This window comes from Lathyrus oleraceus, chromosome 7 (assembly GCF_024323335.1).
Source record: "Lathyrus oleraceus cultivar Zhongwan6 chromosome 7, CAAS_Psat_ZW6_1.0, whole genome shotgun sequence".
NCBI classification, from domain to species: Eukaryota; Viridiplantae; Streptophyta; class Magnoliopsida; order Fabales; family Fabaceae; genus Lathyrus; species Lathyrus oleraceus.
In genome coordinates this window covers 271,670,978-271,678,912 of record NC_066585.1, presented here as the reverse complement: position 1 = coordinate 271,678,912, position 7,935 = coordinate 271,670,978, and positions in this window count along the sequence as shown.

Sequence of the window (7,935 nt, the reverse complement as noted above, 5' to 3'; positions counted from 1 at the left end):
CACAAGGGGTTTTATTTATAGAACCAATTGCGTGGGCTGCAAGCTAAAAAATCCGCTTAAGTGTATGTGGCCCATATCTTGTGGTATACTAAAAAATCACTTAAGCGCGTGGTACCTTACCATATTTCGTATTCTACTTAAGTGCATCGTACCTTACGACATTCCAAAATTCATTTTAGTGCACCGTACCTTACAGTGTTCCTTATTTATTATATCTCTCATCAATCCGTCCTTTTGTGTGTGACCCTGTAGGTTTTCGCGACATTGGCAATTATATTAAATCATGTATTTAACATACTAAACAGTGAGCGGTATCTATAAACACATCACTGCTACCCAAGGAACGAAAATGTCATGTGATCTGAAAAATCCCTTTTTGTGATAATACTTGTGTGTACAATTACCATTTTGCCCTTATGTCTGTATTAAACACAAGGCATAGACCGTGTCATCCTTGTCCAGTTCAATATTATGCCCTTAGACATTTATCCTGTTACGTAGGATGGATAAATTCCATCTAGGTCACTCATGTCCCTTAGCATGCTTCATGGAGTACCCATCAATTATCTTTATGGTCATCCAATTACGGACAATCTTTGATCAGTAATAGAGCATTCAACTCTACATATAGGGTCCATAGTGGTTTCAGGTCGAAGGGTGGTATACACCACTATCACCATGAGAATAACTTATGGCATTTTGCATAACATTCTATATAGTATTCTCATAGGGGGTCAATCCAGTATAAATATTACTCATAATATTCATACCTATGTTTAAGACTCGACAACTCCTTATCCATGATCCATGAGGTGTGATCATTCGTCTATATACATAATAGTCTCAATGCTTTAATGTTATCCCACTTCGCAATAAAGCTCGACTACAGATACTTTAAGAATAATGTCCTTATGTTTAATGGGATCTCATGATTATGTCACACTTAATACATTAAACGGACTAACTATTTTAGGGACTTTACTAAAAACATAATAAAGAAAAAAACTTTTTTATTATTAATAAATAATTTGATACAAGTACCAAAAGTATTGGTCTTTAAGGCTTACACCAACAATCTCCTACTAGCACTACGAGTTGGCAATGGAGCAAAGGTTGTTGCTTTTGCCGTATGAACTTATGTATTGACTTTACCTGGTGGTTTAATAATTCAATTAGGAAATTGTTATTATATACCTGCAATTAGCAGGAATATTATTTTTGTTTCTTGTTTGGATAAGTTTATTTTTTCATTCATAATAAAGAACAATTGTTGCTCCATTTATTTGAATGCTATATTATATGTTATTGTACAAATGAACAATGGACTATATATCCTTGAACTTGAAATGTCTATTTATAACATTAATACTAAAAGGATGAAACCTGATGAGTTAAATCCAACTTACCTTTGGCATTGTCGATTAGACCACATAAATGAGAAATGCATTTCCAAACTTCATAGTGTAACACCCCAAAATTTGCCCTCCTCATTCATACATTTATTGCTTAGGTCATTTAGCATTTCATATCACATTGCATCATGTCAGTCGGGATTAGCCCAAGAAGCTCGAGCATTATCCAGGATACTTTGTGGGTTCTATGATTCGACAACACGGGAAAAGACATGAGGTACTACCAACAAATCTAAATGGGGCCTGTTCACCCTACAAATCGCCAAGCTGGAATCTGCCGCTGAGCTGCTATGCTCGCTAGGCGAGCAGATGCTTCGCCTAGCGAACAGAACTGTCATGCTCGCTAGGCGAGCAGATCCTTCGCTAGGCGAAGAGCGCGTATTTCAGAAAAAGACAAAAAAAACCTCGGGCCTCAGCTGACTTCATTCCAAGCCCACAAGTCCACGAATTTAGCCTATAAATATAAGAGTTTCAGTAGGGTTTCAGACACTTGGAAATTCCCTGAGAAATAGACTTGGAGTTCACGTGGAGGTTCAAACCTAGGAACTACTCTGCAGCAACCTTCGGGCAGCCCTGAGAAGTTCACTCCGCCTCACGCGAACCCTAGTGCTACCTTGCAGATCCGGCCGCACCTTTCAATCCTACTCAGTCTTTCTCATCAGGTATGCCTCTGTTCCTATTACTCTATGCCTCGGATTGAATACTGAATATATGAGGTAACCTCAGGTTTGGCCCACAGGGTTATATTTGTGTATGAATATGTGATTTATGCCTTGACTGTTTAACAATTTCGTTTCTGAGGTGAATGCCATAGGATCTGGAATCTTTAACATCGTGCAGGTGCCAGTGAAAAATCCAAATCCCGCAGGCGCTCGCTAGCCGCTTCGCTAGGCGAGCACGCAGCGAAGCTTCGCCAAGCTTTCGCTAGGCGAAGCAGTAGCGAACGTGACAGTATTTGCTTTTATTCTGTTTTGTTCTAACCTGTTCTTCGTGTTGCCATGGCCTTGTTACCTTTCGATTTCATCCTGTGTGCCTAACCCCTTTTTGTTGAGTTTTTGTGAGGTTTCATATGTGCTTGCAGGGATACCCTCCGGAGGTTTATTGCGATTTCCCGTACTGACTGGTTTTCTTTGATGGCATCAGCTTGGGAGAGTCTCAGGGTCGCTTATCCTTTAATTGCTGTAACTTCGGATCTTGATCCGTGTGGTATTTTTCGTCTTCCCTTTTATTTTTACTGCTTTCTTAGCTGGAAGACCTCGATAGGAGGCAATGTTTGAGCCCCTTGGTGGCATTTTTTCTACTTTAAGATACATGTTTTGTGTGATATGATTGTTTCCCCATAGGATGCGAGGCTTCGCATAGCCTCCCGTTTGCATGCCAATTTAGGTAGCATTGTTCCTTCGCCTAGGACTCCCTTTTCGCATGTGCGTTCCTACGACGCAAACAAACCCTAAAACCCAAAGCAACACGTTTACTCCTTCTACTACAGGCGAGTAAGTCTCCAAAGGTCGAGCATCCGGTAGATTGCGTAGTGACGTCGTTCGTCCAAAACCAACCCATAACCCCGTAGTCAGCCGAACTACGGCGTGCTCTGATTCTCGTTCCAGACGAGATACGTAGGCATAAGACGCGATGTCTTAGCGAGCACAATTACCCCAACCCATAGGTCGGTCGAGCTACGAAGACTCTGATTCTCATATTCATATGAGATACGTATGCAGTGGATGCGACGTCCGCGCGAGTCCTTTTCCTTTACCCCTTTTTAGTAAATAACACATTAGGCAAACCCATACCCTTTAAACAGAAACCGCATAAGTGGATCCCGTAGAGTACTACGGATGCGTAGGGGTGCTAATACCTTCCCTTCGCATAACCGACTCCCGAACCCAAGATTTGGTTGCGAGACCCCGTCTTGTCCTTTCCTTTTTTCAGGTTTACTTCGAGCGTTTCCTTTCCCTCCTTTGGGATAAATAACGCACGGTGGCGACTCTCCTGTCTTTTCCTTTCGCCGGTCGTCTTTTCGCACCACTGTATTTTTCAGGTTGCGACAGCTGGCGACTCTGCTGGGGACTGAAGAAGTTGACCTCTTGCTGGTCCATCTTCCCTAAGCGAGTCCCTCCTAGCTTGTGTGTTTTCTTGTTTATTGAGTGTTCATTCTTTTGTGCAGTTACTTATTTGCCTAATTGCATTCATGTACATATGTTTGCTGTATCTGCTGCTGTTGTTTGTTGTTGGGATGGGATGTTCTATGAGAGATAAGCCCATTACCCAGGCTTGAGTGTACACACAGGTTTTAGAGTGGATGTTCATGAGGCTTGCGTGGTATGTTGCTGCGTTAAGTCGTTCGTGAAGAACCACACCCAGACGAGATTTCTCTTGGATATATTATGTCCTACGGATGTTCCGTAACGACATGATGTTCCTTTAGAAATTGTCGACTCTGGTGACCATTTCCCGAGAACTCAGTCGAGGCCTCTCCTCCGAAACGTGATTATGTTAGCTCTGGTGGGCGCATTCTCGCCGATCAACCCGAGGACCCCGAGACTGGGAACTTGCTTTAGGATGTCCTGTTGAGGGGAGTCAGTGGAGGTCTTTTATCCCGTAATAATGCCAAACCTTCAGTGGTAAACGTATTATTCGCGACTGGAAGGCTGAAGGTGACGAACTTCTGTTCTTAGAACCTACCAGTGAGGGGCGGGCTAAATTCAGGAAACCTTAACCTCCAACCAACCCGGTTTTCTGGAGCAGAGCTTTGATCTCGCATTATATTCCTCAGTGGTTTTCTCTCCAGACAGTGCAACCTGACAGATGTTCAAGCAGATACAGCAATCCTGATTGACATGCCACTGCATTGCATTCACATCATCACATCATTTGCATTCATATCATTTAACACATGTTTATCCATTTCTAGGGGGTTTACATCTTCTTCTTGATTCCGGTCGGGGTTTTTCTGGTTCTCTCAAGATGGATATTGGCAGAAAGAGACTCGTCGCCTACAGGTTTCCGGTGGTCTGTTTGGAGCCCATCCAACAACTGATGAAGTTAATGGATCCTGGTTCTTTAGAAAGATTCCGAGAGGATTACGGTTTGATTCTAAGTTTCGTCACGGTTCTTTCCAAAGATCAACATGATGCTCTCTTCACACTGCTACAGTTCTATGACCCTCCACTGAGATGTTTCACATTCCCGGATTATGTTTTGGCCCCTACTTTGGAGGAGATTGCCAGTTTTCTCAGAGTTCCCATCAAGTCACAATTGCTATTCTACAGTTCTGAATGTCTGCCCGATCTCAGCATGGTTGTTTCAACCACATATTTGGAGGAATCAGTTTTGAAAGCTAATATGTGTCAGAAAGGAAAAGTCAATGGTTTTCATCTGAATTTCTTACTGGGAGAAGCAAAGAAGAAACTGGAAGACGGTAACCAGAGGGGTTTCAATGCTGTGTTGGCTCTTTGTGTGTATGGGATTGTCTTGTTCCCTAATGTCGCCAAATTTATAGACGTAGATGCCATACGCCTCTTCGTGTTGGGAAATCCAGTGCCGACCTTGCTGGGAGATTTCTTTCATTCAGTGCACCACAAAAATGAGAATAGAAAAGGAGGATTGGTGAATTGCTGCGCGCCTTTGTTTTATAAGTGGTTCAATTCTCACCTGCCCAAATCGGGAGCATTCGTTGATGTCAAGGACTCGTTGAGTTGGTCGAAGAGATTGATGGGGTTGAGAGCTGAAGATATTTCTTGGTGGTCTGACCGGAGTTTGCTTCGGGCAGATATTATTCACAGTTGTGGGAACTTCCCGAATGTGCCGTTGATAGGAAGAAGAGGAGGAATCAACTGTAATCCTTCTCTTGCAGTTAGACAGTTTGGATATGCCTTAAGAACTCCGCCGTTGGAAAGAGATGTGGAAGAGAGTCTGTTTTTCCATTCTTCGCCTGATTTGACTGTATCCCGTAAGGCAGCTGAGGCCTGGCTCAAGGTGATCAAGAAAGGAAGAGCTGTTCTTGGGAAAGGAGATTGTAGAACTTACCCTCAGTATGGAGAGTGGCTTCAAGGAAGAATCGAAGAGTCTGGTCTACCGTTTCCTATTGAAGAACCTTTGTATACACCTGCTCTTGAGCAGTCAACAACGGTGAGCCGAGAGGAGTATGACAAGTTGAAGAACACCATGGAAGGACTGCAAGTCGAGAACTCGGAGTTAAGAGAGAAGTTGCAAGACTATGTGCACCAGGTCCGTGAGTCAGAATATCAGAAGGAGGAAGCCGTCAGATCGCAAGAGGAAGCCGAAAGGAAATTTGCTGTGGAGGTGGATTTCTTCAGGAAGACAGACGAAGCCTTGAGATCATCCAGTTCTGAGTTGAGGCGAGTCAAGCAACAGTTAATGGAGGCTCATGGTAAGTTAGCTGGGTGGCAAGAGCAGTGGGATGCATTTTCGATGTCTCGGAAGGCAAAAGAGGAAGAGACGGTGGCCGAACTGACTGGTCAGATAGAGAAATTGAAGACTTTGCTGAAGGAGAAGAACCATGAGCTGTTGTGCACCCGATCAACTAAGGGTTATATCACCGATCAACTCAATAAGGCTCAAGGATATATCGAAGAACTCAAGACGCTGGCAAGTTCAAAGAAATCTAGACTTGAAGAGGTATTTGGGAAAGATGATGGGAATTACTACAGAGAACACATCAACGAATTGGATGGGATCATTCACAAGAGGAATCTGCTTATCCGGCGTTTGACAGAATCTCCAGATCATCGTGACACGGTGGCGTTACTGGATGAAGTGAGGAACGGTCCTTATGGGTTGTATACAGGAAGCTGATTTTTGATTTGCTTGTCCTTCTCTTTACTTACTGCTTTAATGCTGTGTAGTGATGATCCACAGGCTTGTTGTGGAGATCCTCCTTTAATGTTTTTTTTTTTTTTTTTCGGCTAAGGCCCTTTCCTTGAACTCATTTGTATGATGGTTTCCCTTTATTACATCTCGATCTCAGAAGTTTATCCATGACTCAGTCTTCTTGCACTGTTCACCTGATGTGAGACTGGAATCAAGGGGGTAGAATACCTTTTAGATTTGATAAACATGTCATTGCATTTACATAGTCATTGTCATATCTTGCATAACAGGTACCGCTGCGGTGTTCTCATATTGTTTGGTGTGCCACTAGCAGGATAGCGGACTCAGGCATTCACCGGTACGGTACTCGCAGGAACCAACAAAGAGCAATGGAAGGTGTGCAAGCAGAACTCGCTGAGATGAGGGCCCGCATGACCCAATTCATGGACGTGGTTCAAGGGGTGGCTCAGGGACAACAAGAGCTCAGGCAGATAATACAGGGGAATCCCCCTGCTCAACCAGAGACAGTGACTGATCCTCCAGCTGGAGAGATTAACGGACCCAGTGGACCGGGGCCTATCCCGATCCCGCATGTCAACCCCGGTCAACAGCCCGTTCATGATGATCAGGACGATCAGTTCCCCCCGCTTCAGGAAGACTTTGGTATGGGCCATGGCATAGACCCCATGTTCAGGAGGTTGGAAGAGAGGTTGAAGGCAGTGGAAGGACATAATCCTTTGGGAGTAGACGTTGCTGACTTGGGGCTGGTCCCAGGTGTGAGGGTGCCACCAAAATTCAAAGTCCCGGTCTTTGACAAGTACAAGGGCAACTCTTGTCCCAAGACTCACGTGCAAGCCTATTTCCGCAAAATGGTTGCATACTCTGATGACGAGAAGCTACTTATGTACTTCTTCCAGGACAGCCTAGCTGGGGCATCCTTAGAATGGTATATGAGGCTGGACAGAGCCCACATCCGTTGCTGGAGGGATTTGGCGGAGGCTTTCGTGAAGCAGTATCAGTATAATGCAGACATGGCTCCGGACAGAACTCAACTTCGGAATCTGTCTCTTAAAAGCAATGAGTGCTTCAGGGAATACGCTCAACGCTGGAGGGAGACAGCTTCCCGTGTTCAACCCCCTATGTTAGAGAAGGAAATGGCCAACATGTTCATGAATACGTTGCCTGGACCTTATCTGGAGCGTCTGGTGGGGTGCAATGCTTCCAACTTTGCTGGTGTGGTCTCTACCGGAGAGAGGGTGGAGAATTACCTGAAGACCTGCAAGATCCAAAGTGGAGGTGGATCTTCGTCAGGGGTAAAAAAGTCGTTCGTTGGAGGGCATAAGCAGAGAGAAGGGGGAGTGAATTCTTTGGCTTCCTATCAGAACAGAGGTGTTAGAAGGCACAATTTTCAGAATTATCATCAGCAACCGTACGTTGCGGCTGTGACCATTCCAGCTGCAGCGCCACTACAACTTCAACACTCCAGGGGCCGATTACTTTCTCCAGTGCTGGCATCATTCAGTATGGTCAAGTCTCTGCAGTCAACGAAGAAGATGGGGATAGTGATTGTGACATTGACAACTGGGTGCGTCCGAGGATCCCGGGTGAAGTCATCAACAATTGGTCTTCTGAAGAGATTATCCAAGTCACTCTTCTTGAAGAGTAATTTTATTTGTTTATTCTTGCATAT